The following is an 18,772-nucleotide window of genomic DNA, read 5'->3' on the forward strand; positions in this document are numbered from 1 at the left end:
GCGCCTCTCGCAGTGCCGCAATCTGCTGTATCAACAGGTTATTCATCTGCTGCTGCTGCTGTTGCTGCTGAGTGAGGATCAATTGTTTCAGGATTTTCTCCATCTTGTTGCCTGCAAATCCCTCTAAAAATAAAAGCCCTTGTCAGGTTTTCCTAAAATAGTCTGACTGGGTCAACTACTTGGTTGGACCCAATCCACACTTCCTTTTTATTTTGCCTTGTGATTCACAGGCATTCCGCTATGAACACAAGGAGGTCCAGCGGGTTTAATATGACTACGTCCACATCCTGGGGGACAAATACCAACCCTCGTACATGATCCCCTCACTACCTCACAGGGGTTAACAAAAATGAGTGATTTGGTTATACACAGTCTATACACAGTCTATACAATACAACTACAATTTTCTTTCTGTCTTATTAAAAGTTCTGTGCTGCTCTGCTCTCATGCTTTACACTGGAGCTCTGCTTACTTATTTTATAATAATCATTGATGCCAGCTTAGATGTACTGCAGTTGAAGATGGAATACAGAGACGGAAGGGAGGAGGAGGCTATCAAGTAGTGATGAGCATGTTTAAAGGAAAAAGACAAGAAATCTGTAAGATCCATGCAACCCAATATTAGTTGTGATCAGCCCGGATTTATAAAGTGTATTCTCTCATAGGATGGTGGTTGATGGGAGAAGCTGGATTATTCGCTTCTGTACAAGGCTCTGGGTTTGGGGATTCGAGATACATAAGACACCTCTGTGAAGGGTGGACGCCTGAATCAGGTAGAATAATCATCTCTAGCTGCTCACAAACAATACTTTTCTGGGCTATTCATAAAAAATGGTAAATGACTGCTATTGTCATGACAACGGGAGAATAGCCTGTATAGGAAAAAAAAGAAAAATCTATTGTTCTGACCTAAAAAAAAAACAGAAGAGCATATGTCCTGGAAATGCTGGCCTGTGATAGGCCGAGAGCTCATCATGTGACCAACTAGTGGGAATTATTATCACACTCACGGGAAACCAAACAGAACAAACTGCAGAGACGCTGGAGCCGAAGGTACAGACGCACCTGACAAACGCTGCGCCATGTAATTACCATTATTATCAGCGTCCTGTAACTTCAGAACCGTCTGTGTGCTTTGCAAAATGTCTTTCTTCCATAGAATTTATTAACGGATATTTAAAGGAGCTTTCTGGGCAGAGAAGAAAAGTCTGCAATCGCTGTTTGTGTGATGAGCTCACTGTCACGATTCTGAAAGTGTGGCCGTGTGGACTACAAGTACAAGATTTGTTCTACTGAGAAAAGTGGAAGATATTTAGTTGGCGCGTGAACGCAACTATACAAAGTATATACCTGCGGTCATTTCACAGCTGCTCACACACTGGATATGGGGGCATGGTAACAGTGAGCGCATTACACACAGCCACGATTCCGCAGTCTGCACTGGCATAGAGGGATGCAGACTTTTCCAGCCTGGAATACCCCTTTAAAAAAGAAAAGAACATTCTGAGATATCTAAATGGATATTCCGTTTCCACTCATTTCCACATCAGGAGGAAAGGGTGATGGTGATGTCACGTCTTCTGATACCTGCCAGGTCTCAAAGATTGCAGATACCCTGAAGATGTTTAGGTTTTTGTATGCCTTCTGATGCAACTGATCTAGAGGAGGCGACAAATGTAGAACTTCATCTCTTCTGAGAGCTTTTACTAACGAGTATATTCCTGTGCAACATCTTTATAGTGAAAAACCTCTCTACCCATCTCTCTATAGTGTGAGGCCCCTGTGCCCATTTATAGTGTAAGGCATCTTTGCCCATCTCTCTACAGTGTAAGGCCCCTCTGCCCTTCTCTCTACAGTGTAAGGCCCCTCTGCCCTTCTCTCTACAGTGTAAGGCCCCTCCGCCCTTCTCTCTACAGTGTAAGGCCCCTCCGCCCTTCTCTCTACAGTGTAAGGCCCCTCCGCCCTTCTCTCTACAGTGTAAGGCCCCTCCGCCCTTCTCTCTACAGTGTAAGGCCCCTCCGCCCTTCTCTCTACAGTGTAAGGCCCCTCCGCCCTTCTCTCTACAGTGTAAGGCCCCTCCGCCCTTCTCTCTACAGTGTAAGGCCCCTCCGCCCTTCTCTCTACAGTGTAAGGCCCCTCCGCCCTTCTCTCTACAGTGTAAGGCCCCTCCGCCCTTCTCTCTACAGTGTAAGGCCCCTCCGCCCTTCTCTCTACAGTGTAAGGCCCCTCCGCCCTTCTCTCTACAGTGTAAGGCCCCTCCGCCCTTCTCTCTACAGTGTAAGGCCCCTCCGCCCTTCTCTCTACAGTGTAAGGCCCCTCCGCCCTTCTCTCTACAGTGTAAGGCCCCTCCGCCCTTCTCTCTATAGCAGTGATGGGCAACCTTCTGAGTTTGGTGCGTCAAAATTCGCCAAAAAAACGAGCATAACTCGGGTGGGGTGTCACTTCGAGAAAAAAAACATAATTTGCAATATTTATAGTTTAAATAAAAAAAATGTATAATTGTAATATATAACTGAATTTAATAAACCAAAAACTAATTATTTAACTTACATGCTTAGTGACTTCTTTGTTCACCCGTCAGTCAGTTTCTTTTGTTGGTCTTGATATTATTTAACTTGTGTGGGGTGCCGTGAACTAAGATAAGTGAGTAAAGGGCAGGGTTAAAACAAAAAAGAAAAAATGGTCAGCACTCACCATTCCCGATGCTAAAAAAGTCTTTATTAGAACATGGACACGGACAGGGAGAGCATGGTGTCCAGGGATGACAGCTGTTTCGCGCTACATGCGCTTCCACAGATCCCGATCCAGATCGGGATCTGTGGAAGCGCATGTAGCGCGAAACAGCTGTCATCCCTGGACACCATGCTCTCCCTGTCCGTGTCCATGTTCTAATAAAGACTTTTTTAGCATCGGGAATGGTGAGTGCTGACCATTTTTTCTTTTTTGTTTTGGTCATATGCATATCTTTTGGTTGAAGCACCCCATAAGCCCATGCATTGAGTAGTGGGAATAGGAGCTGGTACAGCGCATCGTGGCACGCCGTTAGGTGATCGCGAAAAGCAGCAGTGCGAGTATTTATTCTTTTTAAAGGGCAGGGTTAATAAGCAGAAATAGGGGTTAATAAGGATGCACAACAGTAATAATGGTGAAATGGAGTCTGCACTATGCTGCAAGATGACGTTCCTTATGTAAATTAAGATGGCTGCCCTGCCGCTATTTCTAATGGCGGGAAATGGCACCCATAGCACAGGCCCTTGCCTCTCCCAGCCTCCTCCTCACTTATCTCAGTAATGATGGTCAATTAGAAATCCATGGCACCCCAGAACAGTAGATTGTATGATGGTTGCTGTGGTTATGTGGTTGCTGGTAATGGCGATCACAGGGCCCCCGCGGCAATCCACTGCTCCCTGCTCCGCCGGCCAGAAGTGAGGTCAAAGATCCCATAACCAGAAGTCCCACAACTAGACACTCTGTGCCGGAGTTCTGTTGCTTTGGCCTACAGACCTCTGGCACAAAGTATCTATTCTACACTACATAGTAGTCCGGTGACATCAAGCCCACGGCTTAGTAATGGAGAGGCGTCTATAAGACACCTATCCACTACTAATCCTATAGTTGCATGGTAAATAAAGACACAGCCAGAATAAAGTCCTTTATTAGAAATAAAACAAAACACAGTTTTCAATTTTTATTTAAACGTCTAATTCCATTGAAGCCCTCGTTCTCCTGTAATAAAACTAAAATAAAAAACAACAATATACCATACCTGTCCGTAGTTCTGTCCCACGCCGTAATCCATGTCTGGGGGATAAACAGTTTTCAACCTAGATGGTGCCAAGATGCGACCGTCCAGGCTGAGAACCACTGAGGAACTGCTGCAAGAGCAGGTTCAGAGACCGGTGGTGACGTGACCAAGGTTACCTCCGGTTACTGAGGCTCTGTTCTCAGCCAGGCTGAACTGCGGTAACCTCGTTGACATCCCCGCTGGCATCGTGGGAGTTTTTCTCACAGTGCTAGCAGGGATCTCACCGAGGTCATTGCAGTTCAGCCTGGCTGGGAACGCAGCCTCAGTGACGTCACCGCTAGTCACTGAGGCTGCACTCACAGCTGCTCAGCCACCAGTGGTTCCTAGCCTGGATGGTTGCATCTTGGCACCGTCCAGGTTGAAACGTTCTCCCCCAGACATGGATTACGGCGTGGGACAGAACGACAGACAGGTATGGTATATTGTTGTTATTTTCTTTTAGTATTATTACAGGAGAACAAGGGCTTCTGTGGAAATAGGCAAGGTCGTAAGTATGGTTTATTTAAGATTATTAAAGGAGGCTGTGTCATTTTTTTCAATTAAAATTCAATTATAAATTATATAGCAAGGCCCCTGTGCCCACCTCTCTATAGTGTAAGGTCTCTTTGCGTATCTCTCTATAGTATAAGGCCCCTCTGCCTGTCTATAGTATAAAGCCCCTCATCGCATCTCTATAGTGTAAAGCCTCTCTGACAGCCTATCTATAATATAGGGCCCCTCTGCCCACTTCTCTATAGTGTAAGGCCCATCTGCCCACTCTCTATAGTGTAAAGCTTCTTTGTTCGTCTCTCTATACTATAAGGCCCCTCTGCTCATCTCTCTATAGTATAAGGGCCCTCTGCCAGTCTCTCTACAGTATAAGTCCCCTCTACCCGTTTCTCTATAGTGTAAGGCCCCTCTGCCTGTCTCTCCATAGTGTAAGGCCATTCTGCCCGCCTCTCTATAGTATAAGGCCCCTCTGCCCGTCTTTCTATACTATAAAAGCCCCTCTGCCCGTCTCTCTATACTGTAATAACAGTGTAAGACCCCTCTGTCTGTCTCTTTATAGTTTAAAGCTTCTCTGCCCATCTCTCTATAGTATAAAGCCCCTCTGCCAGTCTCTGTAAAGCGCAATAATGTAAGGCCTCTTGGCCTGTATCTCTACAGTGTAAGGCCCCTCTGCCCGTTTCTCTATACTGTAAGTCCCCTCTGCCAGTCTCTGTTTAGTGTAACAGTGTAAGGCCCCTTTGCCAGTCTCCCTATAGTGTAAAGCTCCTCTGCCGGTCTCTCTTTAGTGTAAAGCCCCTCTGTCAGTTTCTCTATAGTGAAAAACCTTTCTGCCCAACTCTCTATAGTGTAAGGCCCCTCTGCCAGTCTCTCTATAGTGTAAAGCCTCTTTGCCTGTCTCTCTATACTATAAGGCACCTCTGCCCATCTCTCTATACTATAAGGCCCCTTTGCCAGTCTCTCTATAGTGTAAAGCCCCTCTTCCTGTTTCTCTATAGTGTAAGGCCCCTCTGCCCGTCTCTCTATAGTGTAACAGTGTAAGACCCCTCTCCCCATCTCTCTATAAGCCCCTCTGCCTGTCACTCTATAGTGTAAAGCCCCCTCTGCTCATCTCTCTATAGTATAAGGCTCCCCTGCCATTCTTTCTATAGTGTAATAATGTAAGGCCCCTCTGCCCGTTTCTCTATAGTGTAAAGCCTCTCTGCCTGTGTCTCTATACTGTAAGGCCCCATTGCCCGTCCCTCTATAGTGTAAGGCCCCTCTGCCCATCTTTCTATAGTGTAAGACCCCTCTGCCTGTCTCTCTACTATAAGGCCCCTCTGCCACCTCTCTATACCATAAGGCCCCCTCTGCCAGTCTCTCTATAGTGTAATTGTAATGCCCCTCTGCCAATCTTTTTATAGTGTAATCGTGTAAGGCCCCTTGGCCGTCTCTCTATAGTGGAAGATTCCGGTGTCCGTCTCTCTACTGTATAGTGTAATGCCCCTCTGCCCATCTCTCTATAGTTTAAGACCCCTCTGCCAGTCTCTTTATAGTGTAATATTGTAAAGCCCCTCGGTCCGTCTCTCTATAGTGGAAGGTCCCTCTGCCTGTCTCTCTACTGTATAGTATAATGCCCCACTGCCCGTCTCTCTATAGTGTAAGGCCCCTCTGCCCTTCTCTCTATAGTGTAAGGCCCATCTGCCCTTCTCTTTATAGTGTAAGGCCCATCTGCCCTTCTCTCTATAGTGTAAGGCCCCTCTGCCCTTCTCTCTATAGTGTAAGGCCCCTCTGCCCATCTTTTTATAGTGTAAGGCCCCTCTGCCTGTCTCTTAATATTATAAGGATCCTCTGCCAGTATCTCTATAGTGTAATACCCCTCTTCCCCTTCTCCATGTTATTTTACCATCTATGTATAGATTTTTCCCATCTGCTGTTGATAATAAATTTCCACCCAGACCTGCAGATTTTTGCTGGAGGAGCAGGGGCCATCGCTCATACATATAATGCACAGAAAACGGCCACTATGTCCATGCTGCTCTGCCAGTCCATGTGTCGTGTGCGGACATCAGGAGCATCTCAAGGACAAAGTCAACAGTTCATCAGTTAATGCTCCTGATAGCCTACCTATAAAACTCCAGTCTCTCCCATAATAAATGTCATTCTCAGCTTCTCCATGTGCTGTTTTATTTATAGTCTTGGCCTTTTTTTGTCATGATTTTATTACGATGAGTGGAGACATAAGGGTCCTACAATGCTTGTAGCTGAGTGTCGTACCACATTGTGGGTTCTACAACACCTGGAGCTCAGTGTTGTATGAGATTGTGGGTACTACAGCGTCAGAAGCTGAGTGTTATATTGCATTGTGGGTCCTACAACGCCTGGAGCTGAATTACATACCACACTGTGGGTCCTACAATGCCTGGAGCTGAGTATTGTACTACATTGTGGGTCCTACAATGCCTGGAGCTGAATTACATACCACACTGTGGGTCCTACAACGCCTGGAGCTGAGTGTTGTACCACACTGTGGGTCCTACAACGCCTGGAGCGGAGTGTCGTACCACATTGTGGGTCCTACAACGCCTGGAGCTGAGTGTCGTACCACATTGTGGGTCCTACAACGCCTGGAGCGGAGTGTTACCACATTGTGAGTCGTAGAACGCCTGGATCCGAGTTTTGTACCACATTGTGGGTCCTACAACGCCTGGAGCTGAGTGTCGTACCACATTGTGGGTCCTACAACGCCTGGAGCGGAGTGTTACCACATTGTGAGTCGTACAATGCCTGGATCCGAGTTTTGTACCACATTGTGGTTCCTACAACGCCTGGAGCTGAGTGTCGTACCACATTGTGGGTCCTACAACGCCTGGAGCTGAGTGTTGTACCACATTGTGAGTCCTACAACGCCTGGAGCTGAGTGATGTACCACATTGTGAGTCCTACAACGCCTGGAGCTGAGTGTCGTACCACATTGTGGGTCCTACAACGCCTGGAGCTGAGTTTTGTACCACATTGTGGGTCCTACAATGCCTGGAGCTGAGTGTCGTACCACACTGTGGGTCCTACAATGCCTGGAGCTGAGTTTTGTACCACATTGTGGGTCCCACAACGCCTTGAGCTGAGTGTCCTACCACACTGCGGCAAACGTCAGACAGCTAGATCTGAGGCCATATATTAGAAAAATTAAATCATATTTAAAGGGAGATGGACATCACGAAACAACTATTCAAAGAAGCGGAGCTGATGGGTGCACCCTTGTGGTTGAGCAGTAAAGTGCACCATCCCATCCAGACTCCTGTGAACAGTGTGCTGTAAGGTGCTGCGACAGACTTCTATGGGGAGAAAAAAACATGATTACCTTTCTACCTGCAAAATCCCAAGGTGTCTGCACTAAAAAAATGCAAAAAACTCTGCAGCAAATCTGCACAAAAATCAGCAGTAAAAACTTTATCAGCGAAGTCTGTTACTGTGGATTTCACTGCAGAAAAAATTGCACATTAGAACATAGTATTAATCATCCTGCTTCTTCTCCATCATACACTGTTCCAAAACCTCCAATTTCAGTAATTTTCTAAATAATTAACTCACTGTTGCCCCCCCCCCCCCCCCATGAATTGCTACAATCATCTCCCTGGTGTTGAGAGAAGTTACGGCTCTGGCCTCCGATGCCGCTACTGTAGCAGATTTCCATTGTAAGAAAGAAGTGTGTTGGACCCCCGCCATGTTATCTCCATAAATCCATAAGGTAATATGAGCATAAATTGTGTAAAGAGAACAGAGTCTTAAAGGGCTTGTGCCTCTCTTCAGCCAAGAGCAGGGGACCCTTTTTATGATCTCCATAGGACATAACAGACAGTAACAGACGGCTAATTTTATGTAGCAGACAAGCAATTTCCTCACTCTGTCGGATCCACAGGGGAGAAGAGTGGAGCTATAAGTGGCCGATTTACTAATTATTAATTGATGCAATCCAATCGATAGCTCTTAACAAGCAACATATTGTTAGATACATGATGGTGTAGGGCAGATTGGTTAATAGCAAAAGCAAAAATATGCAAGAAGAGCAGAGTCTGATGAAGGATTACTGCTGAGGACGAGATGATGGGAGATAAAAAATACAATCGATAGGGATTGTACAACAGGTCTATACACTGTATTATGTCAGTAACATCTGGGCTGAAGATTGGGCTCTATGGTGTATGACAGAGTGAGGGGGTGCAGGGTCTCATCGTTGGTGGACACAGACAGGAGAAGGGCCCTCTGCAAGAGCAATTTATAGGCACTTTGCAGTCCAATAGCTCATCATAATGCATAATTCCACCTGTTTTGGAGGTGGCCATGGCCGCCTCAACAGTTGTGCCCAAGTGCGGCTGCACAGATTGCACCAATGATATGTCCATCCCTGGGTCTCATGTCCCATATTGTGGTACAACGCAGAGGCTATGGCGTCTACTTCTAATGCCGACATGGTAAAATGGTAAGTGACAATCCTCTCCTCGGCTACTCTCCTGGGGATCGGAAATTATTCTCTCTGAGATTACAAGACGGTACAAAGATCTGATGGCAACAAGCCAGGAAGGATAACGGGTCAGCACCCCAGAGGGGCAACACTACAATTCCCAGCAAAGCGGGATAAATTACAGGTTTTATTTGATTCATTGAACAAAATATTCCACTTTCATTCAATGCGAAACCCAGTGCTGGGAAATAGCACGTCCACTGGTCTCCTGTACTACTGTCCTGCCCAAGACAAAACCGAAGTAACAGCCGGAGAACGGGGGTGAGAGGATCTGTGGAAGATGCACTGTTATGGGGGGGAATCTGTTAGGCTACTTTCACACTAGCGTTAACTGCAATACGTCGCAATGCGTCGTTTTGCCGAAAAAACGCATCCTGCAAAAGTGCTTGCAGGATGCGTTTTTTCTGCATTGACTAACATTAGCGACGCATTTGCAATGCATTGACACACGTCGCAACCGTCATGCGACGGTTGCGCCGTGTTGTGGCGGACAGTCGGGAGCAAAAAACGTTACATGTAACGTTTTTTGCTCACGACGGTCCGCTTTTTCCGACCGCGCATGCGCGGACGGAACTCCGCCCCCACCTCCCCGCACCTCACAATAGGGCAGCGGATGCGCTGGAAAAATGCATCCGCTGCCCCCGTTGTGCGGCGGAGACAACGCTAGCGTCGGTGACCTCGGCCCGACGTACTGCGACGGACCGGGCCCGACGCTAGTGTGAAAGTAGCCTTAGTTACACTATAATGGAGGAAAAAAATAGAGGTGGCTTGCAGCACTCCAATATTGGAAAATGACAAAGAGCACATGGGCTCAAAGAAGTTCCAAGGAGCCACTTGGAAAAAATTAAATAGAAGAAAGAGACAGTGTCCAATTTATGACAAGTAGGAGATATATTAGCACTGGCACTCGGTTTAAAAATCAATTTTAGAATAATAATAATAATAAAAAAAACGATTCCCAGCTGCTCATTTGGAAAGCACCTTCCACGTGTTACTGGTAGTAAAAAGAACGGAAAATCAGGGAGTGTATAACCAAACTGCACTATGGGATAGCAACACATATGGGAACCAAAGGAGAGTAATGTGGCTGCATACTTATAACACACTTTTCAGCACAAAAATGTCAGTACTGCCTCTCCACATGTATCCTATGGTTAGTTTATACTTACCTATCAGTGGAGCACCCCTTCAGGGCAAGGGGGGTACTCTGTACCAGGTCCTGCGTTTCACAGGGGGATGTCATGGTGGCTGTGACCCGGTCCGTGGCCCTGGAACGTCCGTATAAAAGGGAATGGTCTTTAAAAGGGATAAAGTTTATGTTCGCGACGCCACCTGTGGTATTCGGTCAGGGTGACCGATGCTGCTTTAAGGGGGTCCGCTGGGGTGATGTTATGGCAGCTAGATGGTATACACTCCCACAGGTGTAGTATATCCCCAGGGCTTCCCAGTGTGTAGATGGTAGAATGGTGAGAGGTGCAGTGAAGGATGAGGACACAGGAATGCAGTCTCTTTACCTCGTTTACTGAAGTCTTCAGCAGCCTCAGTACAGGGCACCTGATCACAGCGCAGGCAGAGTCCGGCCGGTTTAGAGGCAAGTCCAGAGTCCCCTTGTCCAGGTGGAAATCAATAGCCTTCCCTTGCGCTGTAGTGGTGTAGTCCCTTATTGCATAAGCTTCAAATAAGGGCCTCACAGATGTGGTGTCTCTCTCTCTGTCCCCCATAGTCGGATAGGACAAAACCCGTATGACTGGTGGCTTGAGGCGGTTTATAGGGACTCTAGCATGCCCCGGCCTCTGAGGGGTGCCACTCTGCCTCCTGGGTGTAAAGGTACCTTCACACTAAGGGACTTTACAACGATAACGATAGCGATCCGTGACGTTGCAGCGTCCTGGATAGCGATCTCGTTGTGTTTGACACGCAGCAGCGATCTGGATCCTGCTGTGACATCGCTGGTCGTTGCTGAAAGTTCAGAACTTTATTTGGTCGTCAGATCGGCGTGTATCGTCGTGTTTGACAGCAAAAGCAACGATGCCAGCAATGTTTTACAATGGTAACCAGGGTAAATATCGGGTTACTAAGCGCAGGGCCGCACAGTACATACTCACCCTCTGATGTCTGTCACGTCCCCCGGCGTCCGCGCTGCTGCTCAGAGCTTCCTGCACTGAGTGTGTCAGTGCCGGCCGGAAAGCAAAGCACAGCGGTGACGTCACCGCTCTGCTGTTAGGGCCGGCGCTTACACAGTGCAGGGAAGCGGACGCCGGGGGACGCGAATGTAAGTATGTAGTGTTTGTTTTTTTACATTTACACTGGTAACCAGGGTAAACATCGGGTTACTAAGCACGGCCCTGCAGCATCGTTGGTCGCTGGAGAGCTGTCTGTGTGACAGCTCTCCAGCGACCAAACAGCGACGCTGCAGCGATCGGCATCGTTGTCGATATCGCTGCAGCGTCGCTTAGTGTGAAGGCACTCTAAGTGCGGACAGGTAGCATGCAATTAGCTGTCCTGCCGGTCTCTGAAGTAAGACATAGAGGTCCTTACTACCTCGGTGTTCCGGCTACTGGTGTTCTGCGCCTCAGAAGGAGGCAGCCTGCTCAGGGCTGGTCCCCTTCTGGTATCCTCTCCTGTACTTTGCTTTCCTTCATGCTCGATGCAATACAATTCTGCCTTCAAAATGTCTCTTTCTGGGAGCTGCAGCTCTTAGGGCATGCACAGCTCCGTGGACCCTCTGTCCTCCTCAGACCGATGTCTGGAACTGACTGTGTCAGGAACTGACTCCTGTCTGGAACTAACTTTTCCTACAGACTACCAGTTATATATATAATTGTCTAAGGGGTACTTCCGTCTGTCTGTCCTCAACTTCCGTAATGGTTATTCATTCGCTGATTGGTCTCGCCAGCTGCCTGTCATGGCTGCCGCGACCAATCAGCGACGGGCACAGTCCGATTACTCCCTACCTACTCTCCTGCAGTCAGTGCCCACTCCATACTCCCCGCAGTCGCGGCTCACACAGGGTTAATGCCAGCGGTAACGGACCGCGTTATGCCGTGGGTAACTCACTCCGTTACCGCCGCTATCAACCCTGTGTGACCAAGTTTTTACTATTGACGCTGCCTATGCTGCATCAATAGTAAAAGGATCTAATGTTAAAAATAATAAAAAATCATTATATACTCACCTTCCGCCGCCTTTCCCGTTCCTCGCCACCCTCCGGTAACTGCTGTGTGCAAGCGGCAGGTTCCAGTAGCTAGGATCGTATGGCAGAAGGACCTGCCATGACGTCACGGTCATGTGACCGCGACGTCATCGCAGGCCCTGCGCGCCTGCACGAGCAGGACCTGCCATGACGTCACGGTCATGTGACCCCGACGTCATCACACCCTGGGACCGGAAGCTGCCGCCTGTACCGCGCACAGGCAACAGAACTACAAGTATGGTGAGTATGTTAGAACTACAAGGGGCCCTCGGATCGGAAGGTGAGTATGTTTATTTTTTATTTTTTAACCTGTGACATACGTAGCTGGGCAATCTACTACGTACAGTAGCTGGGCAATATACTACGTGGCTGAGCAATATACTACGTGGCTCTGTGCTGTATACTACATCGCTGTGCAATATACTACGTGGCTCTGTGCTGTATACTACGTCACTGGGCAATATACTACATGGCTGGGCAATATACTACGTCGTTGTGCAATATACTACGTCACTGGGCAATATACTACGTCACTGGGCAATATAGTACGTGGCTCTGTGCTGTATACTACGTCACTGGGCAATATACTACGTGGCTGGGCAATATACTACGTCGCTGTGCAATATACTACGTCGCTGTGCAATATACTATGTGGCTGGGCAATATACTATGTGGCTCTGTGCTGTATACTACGTCACTGGGCAATATACTACGTGGTTGGGCTATATACTACGTGGCTGGGCCATATACTACGTGGCTGGGCTATATACTACGTGGCTGGGCTATATACTACGTGGACATGCATATTCTAGAATACCCGATGCGTTAGAATCGGGCCACCATCTAGTGTATATATGTGTATATATATATATATATATATATATATATATATATATATATATATATATCGCTCCCCAAGCGCAGGGCAGTGGGGTACTCGGTACCGGACCCTCTGTCTCGGTTCTGGGGATGTCACGGTGGCCCGACCCAGTCCGTGGCCCTGCTAAGGGGCGCCCAATTAAAGGTGTAGTTTGTCAAGTGTTCGTGACGCCACCTGTGGTATTCGGTCAAGTTGACCGACGCTGCTAGGGGTCTGCTGGGGTGATGGAATGGCAGCTAGATGGTATACCTTCCCACAGGTGAAGTATGTCCCCAGGGCTTCCCTTGATGAGTAGGTGGTAATGGTGGATGTTGTAAGGTGCGATGAATAACGAGGACACAAAGGCTGCAGTCTCTTTACCTTTTACTGAAGACTTCAGCGTCCACAGTCCAGAGTACGGTTCACAGGGCAGGCTAAGTCCGGCCGGTCTGAAGGCACATCCAGAGTTCCCTTTGCAGGTGGAAATCAGTAGCCTTCCTACTTGCGCCTGCGTTGTAGTACCTCCCTGCTGAGCACCACGGGATAGTCCTCACAACTGTCGTGTATATTTCTGATGTTCTTTCTCTTCGTCCCCCAGATGGTATGGATAGGACGACCCGTATGACGGGGTAGGCCTGGAGCTATTTTATAGGGACCCTAGTGACGCCCCTCTCCCACAATTTGCCTCCATTGTCTTCATTAGGTTAAAGGTTGGGCAGCCAACTTGGAATTAACTGTCCTGCCGTTGTTTGAAGTAATGCGTAGAGCCTATTACTCCCTCGGTGTTCCGGCCACCGGCTACGCGCCTCAGAAGGATGTTGCCGATCTTAAGGCAGGACTCCTCCTGGTGTTATCTCCTTGTGCTGTGATCTCGTTTCTCACTTCTCCACAATATACTTCTCTTCTTGTCCTTTCTTAGGATGCTGCCGCAATGAGGTGCAGGCGCATATCCGTAACGTTCTATCTCTTGCTATGTCTCTGTCAGGATCCCACCCCTGACAGGGACCTCTGTCTACAGCTCAGATGTTCCTCCTTCTCCCCCTGTCTGCCTGACAGGTCTTCTCTGGGTCGAACCCAGGTAGCTTCTCTCCTAACTTCCTATCTAACCCACAGTTTTACCCGAGTGTGAGGAGTGGCCTAATAGATAGAACCATCTGTTCCCCCTGGTGGCCGGAGTGTGAAGTGTAGTGTAGTGTGTGACTGTGATACCTGGTCAGGTGAACTCCTTTAGTACCATCAGACGTACCATCACTCCCCCTAGTGGAAGAGCGACAATACTGCAACGACCAGGACTCTGGGGCGCTGCACTTACTGTGTATATATATATATATATATATATATATATATATATATATATATATATATATATATTATATATATATATATTATATATATATATATATAGGGAGTCACCTAGTAAATAGGATCAAAAGGTCCCCCTGTTGGCCTGGAGTGTGAATGTGTTGCATGTTTGTGATATCTGGATGCAGTTATCCTTCCTTGCCTCTGAACGTAGCATCACTCTCCCCTGGAGGAAAGCAATACCACTGTGACGACCAGGACTCAGGGGCACCATATCAGCGTCGGAACATAGCTCCAGTCGCACACAAGGCATATGCTACATGTGAGTCAGGTCAGAGGAGACCGGAGACATATCCCTCCCAGTTCACTGACATCTCCCCTCACACTTCATTGACATCTCCCCTCAAACTTCCCTGACATCCCCCCCTCACACCTCGCTGACGCCTCCCCTCTCAGTTCACTGACATCTCTCCTCTAAGTTCACTGACATCTTCCCTCACTCTTCACTGACATGGGGCAGCACGGTGGCTCTGTGGTTAGCACAGCAGCGCTGGAGTCCTGGGTTCAAACCCCACCAAGTACAACATCTGCAAAGAGTTTGTATGTTCTCCCCGTGTTTGCGTGGGTTTCCTCCGGGTACTCCAGTTTCCTCCCACATTCCAAAGACATACTGATAGGGAATTTAGATTGTGAGCCCCAACGGGGACAGCGATGATAATGTGTGCAACCTGTAAAGAGCTGCGGAATATGTTAGCGCTATATAAAAATAAAGATTATTATCTTCCCTCACACTTCACTGACATCTCCCCTCTCAGTTCACAGACGTATCCCCTCACACTTCAGTGAACTAAGAGGGGAGATGTCAGTGAAGTGTGAGGGGAGATATCAGTGAACTTAAAGGGGAGACATCCGTGAACTGAGAGGGGAGATGTCAGTGAAGTGTCAGGGAAGATGTCAGTGAACTGAGAGGGGAGACTTCAGTGAACTAAGAGGGGAGATGTCAGTGAAGTCTCCCCTCTCAGTTCACTGACATCTTCCCTGACACTTCACTGACATCTCCCCTGACAGTTCACCGACGTCTCCCCTCTCAGTTCACGGATGTCTCCCCTTTTAGTTCATCGACATCTCCCATCTCAGTTCACCAACGTCTCCCCTCTCAGTTAACTGACGTCTCCCCTTACACTTCACTGACGTGTCCCCTCTCAGTTCGCTGGCGTCTCCGGTTATGATCTGGTGGCCTAAGAGCAGCATGAGACGTACTCTGGAGAAGGTGGTACCTGTACTGACCGCAGACCCTGAACTTAACACCGCAACTAGAAGTAGCCGTGGAATGTACCTATCACTCCCTAGACATCTCGACACAGCCGGAGGACTAATTACCCCTAGAGATAGAAAAGGGAAAACTATCTTGCCTCAGAGAAAATTCCCAAAGGATAGCCAGCCCCCCACAAATATTGACTGTGAGAGGAGAGGGAAAAAACATACACAGACTGAAATCAGAATTTAGCAAAGGAGGCCACTTCTAGCTAAATGGAAAGGATAGGACAGAGTACTATGCGGTCAGTATTAAAACACTAGAAAATATCCACCACAGAAAATACAAAAATCTCCACAGCTAACTAAAGATATGGAGGGTATATCTGCATCTCCAGAGATACCAGCTTGGCTAAACAAATCCTTATTCAGACCAAGCTGGACAAGACAAAAACATGGAAAAGAACTGAACAATAAGGCCACAGCATGTGGACAGCAAAAATCAAGGCCAGAACTTATCTTTGTTGAAATGAACTGCAAAGCAGAAGAGACCAGGCAGGGATGTGAATCCTCCAGGAACAATGGACAACTGGCACTGACTAAAGGGTCAAGCAAGGCTAAATAGCCCAGTCAGGATTGCAAAAACTTGACACACCTGATGAATGCTGAGATCCAGAGACAGCAGCACTACCACTTATAACCACCGGAGGGAGCCCAAGAGCAGAATTCACAACAGTCTCCCCTCTCAGTTCGCTGGCGTCTCCCCTCTCAGTCCACTGACATCTCCCCTCACCATTCACAGACATATCCCTCACAGTTCACTAACATATCCTTCACAGTGCTGGTCTGACAGCAAGGATATTCTATAATTGAGCTTATATGTCAATACAGTATAGGATCGTAGGTTCTTTGGCATTAAACTAAATAGCAAAGCCACTAGAGACTCAAGGTCTACAAAAATTCAATTTTCAACAGCAGAAAAAAGGAGCAACACTTACCTGCCCAGATCTTGGGACAAATGCACTGCAGGGTGCAGCCAGCCCATAAAGCAAGATGTTAGCAACACAGGTGCAAAATACCAGATCAACAGCCACTCTCCACATACTCACTCCTGGAGGGGGTGACTGCCCAGTATACAAGTGCACAATAAAGGCCCACATAGGGCATTGTTCACACAATGGTACTGCATAGTCTCTGGTTCACAGCCTATTAGTCACGCCCCTACTTTTCGATTAGGCGGGCTGGCCAGCACACTCTCAATGCATCCCAGTGCAAACACCCCTCATGCGAGACCGAACGTGTTTGGGCTTGGTTGCACCCCGAAAAATATAGTGCAAAAAATATACAAAAATAGTGAGGTATTGGTTGATATTTTGGCCAAAACACGAAAGCTGGTAACCCACGCCAAGGGTCCCCACGCTTACGAGTCCTACACCAAACTAAATAGCAAAGCCACTAGAGACTCAAGGTCTACAAAAATTCAGTGCATTTGTTCCAAGAACTGGGCAGGTAAGTGTTGCTGCCTTTTTTTCTGCTGTTGAAAATAGGTTCTTTGTCATCCACACATGTATCTGTATTATTGATCCTTAAAGCTGGAGTTACACTAAACGACTTACCAACAATCACGACCAGCGATAGGACCTGGCCATGATCATTGGTAAGTCCTTGTGTGGTTGCTGGGGAGCTGTCACACAGACAGCTCTCTCCAGCGACCAACGATCAGGGGAACGACTTCGGCATCGTTGAAACTGTCTTCAACGATGCCGAAGTCCCCCTGCAGCACCCGGGTAACCAGGGTAAACATCGAGTTACTAAGTGCAGGGCCGCGCTTAGTAACTCTATATTTACCCTGGTTACCATTGTAAAAGTAAAAAAAAAAAAAAAAAAAAAAAAAACACACTACATACTCACATTCTGATGTCTGTCAAGTCCCCCGCTGGCGTCCACAGGGTTAAAACTGCTTACGGCAAGAGCGCTGCTAATGCATGCGCTGCTGCCGAGAGCTTCCCTGCACTGAATGAAGCGCTCCTGCCGAAAGCAGTTTTAACCCTGTGGACGCCGGGGTACGTGACAGACATCAGAATGTGAGTATGTACTGTTTTTTTTTTTAAGTTTTACAATGGTAACCAGGGTAAATATCGGGTTACTAAGCGCGGCCCTGGTTACAAGTGAACACATCGTTGGATCGGCTGAGTCACACATAACGATATCTGTGTTTGACGCCGATCCAGCGATGTGTTCACTTGTAACCAGGGTAAATATGCAGGGTCGCGCTTAGTAACTCTATATTTACCCTGGTTACCATTGTAAAAGTAAAAAAAAAAAAAAAAAAAACAGTACATACTCACATTCTGATGTCTGTCACGTCCCCCGGCGTCCACAGGGTTAAAACTGCTTTCGGCAGGAGCGCTGCTAATGCACGCGCTGCTGTTGAGAGCTTCCCTGCACTGACTGTGTCAGCGCCGGCCGTAAAGCAGAGCACAGCGGTGACGTCACCGCTGTTACTGCCGGCGCTGACACATTCAGTGCAGGGAAGCTCTTACTAAGCGCGGCCCTGCACTTAGTAACCCGATGTTTACCCTGGTTACCCGGGTATAGGGAAAAAGAAAGCACATGCCACAAATGGTTGGAACTCCACAAGAAGATAGAAGATTTTGTTTCAAAATTACAAAAGTTTATTTCCACATAGAGGTACTACACACAATTTAAAAACATTTAAAAATCCCACAGAGGAAAAACAACTCCAATAGTCCAAAAGACAAATCTTGCAAATGTTTGCCAAATAATATAGATGTTGCCTGGTTTAAAGAAATTTTTTGCACCAGATATATTTATAAATATCTCAATTGCTGCATACAGTGTTATTCAGAGAGTGTATATATACAATTCTCATATACGGAACCGTTGGGTTAGCGATATTATATATACAAGAGGTACATGTCATACAAGTCACAAATGGTATGGCAAGTTCATAAATTATAACACTTTTGCCCACAGAAGACGTGCTGTCACTATATTTTCATGTATTAATATTACTTGGTCTGATATTAGATCTACAAAGATGCTCACACCAATACCAATAGCAGCACAGATCACAAAAATCAATGAGAAGGCATAAATTGCCAACCAAAATGACAGATAAAGGCTAAATACTTCACCCTAATCGGTCCTCTATAGTCGCCCCCTGGTCCCTAAAGCAGCGGTGCGGCCAGGATATGTTGGAGTACGGGACCCACGCGTTCCGACACACACAGGTGTCTTTTTCAAGGTGAGTGTCTATTGGAGTTGTTTTTCCTCTGTGGGATTTTTAAATGTTTTTAAATTGTGTGTAGTACCTCTATGTGGAAATAAACTTTTGTAATTTTGAAACAA

The 18,772-nt window shown here is 47.2% G+C and overlaps 1 long non-coding RNA gene across 3 annotated transcripts in view; it reads right to left on the bottom strand.

Moving 5' to 3' along the window:
- LOC143805436 (uncharacterized) overlaps positions 1–18,772 on the bottom strand; it is a 513,942-nt gene that overhangs the window by 420,895 nt on the left and 74,275 nt on the right. For all 3 annotated transcript variants that reach the window (XR_013221243.1, XR_013221244.1, XR_013221242.1), the window contains one exon: positions 2,551–2,634. This is a non-coding gene — a long non-coding RNA (uncharacterized LOC143805436). The remainder of the gene's footprint in view (positions 1–2,550; positions 2,635–18,772) is intronic.

Source organism: Ranitomeya variabilis, chromosome 2 (genome assembly GCF_051348905.1).
Source record: "Ranitomeya variabilis isolate aRanVar5 chromosome 2, aRanVar5.hap1, whole genome shotgun sequence".
Classification (NCBI taxonomy): domain Eukaryota; kingdom Metazoa; phylum Chordata; class Amphibia; order Anura; family Dendrobatidae; genus Ranitomeya; species Ranitomeya variabilis.